The sequence below is a fragment of the Photinus pyralis genome, unplaced genomic scaffold (assembly GCF_008802855.1).
Source record: "Photinus pyralis isolate 1611_PpyrPB1 unplaced genomic scaffold, Ppyr1.3 Ppyr1.4_LG9, whole genome shotgun sequence".
In the NCBI taxonomy this organism is placed as follows: Eukaryota; Metazoa; Arthropoda; class Insecta; order Coleoptera; family Lampyridae; genus Photinus; species Photinus pyralis.
The window spans coordinates 4,445,182-4,445,904 of record NW_022170878.1 but is presented as its reverse complement, the minus strand read 5'-3'; positions in this window follow the sequence as shown (position 1 = coordinate 4,445,904).

Here is a 723-nt window from a genome sequence, read left to right as displayed (position 1 = left end):
AACACGAATTTCGAGAAAATGTTCAAAGGGCTGTAACTTTTGATCTAGTGGTCCAATCTTGGAACTGTTTGACATTATGGATTTTACGGGCCAAACTCTATAAGAAAATGTTTTTTTCCCGGTCGATCTCAGACAATTTTTTTCTACGCTCTCAAAAAAAGGCAGTGTATAACCTTCCTTTTTTACCAAAAATCGACTGCTCGAAAATTTCTCGGGAAAACACTTTTTCTCACTAATTTTGGTACGTAGAATCCAAAACGATTCGTACTTTTTCAATCAGACCTCTCAATCAAAAGTTATGGACCAAATACCAATTTCGAGAAAATGTTCAAAGGGCTGTAACTTTTGATCTAGTGGTCCAATCTTGGAACTGTTTGAAATTATGGATTCTACGGGCCAAACTCTATAAGAAAATGCTTTTTTCCGGTCGATCTCAGAAAATTTTATTCTACGGCCTCAAAAAAAGGCAGTGTATAACCTTCCTTTTTTACCAAAAATCGACTGCTCGAAAATTTCTCGGGAAAACACTTTTTCTCACTAATTTTGGTGCGTAGAATCCAAAACGATTCGTACTTTTTCGATCAGGCCCCTCAATCAAAAGTTATGGACTAATTACAAATTTCGACAAAAAGTTCAAAGGGCTGTAACTTTTGATCTAGTAGTTCAATCTTGGAACTGTTAGAAATTATGGATTCTACGCGCCAAACTCTATAAGAAAATGTT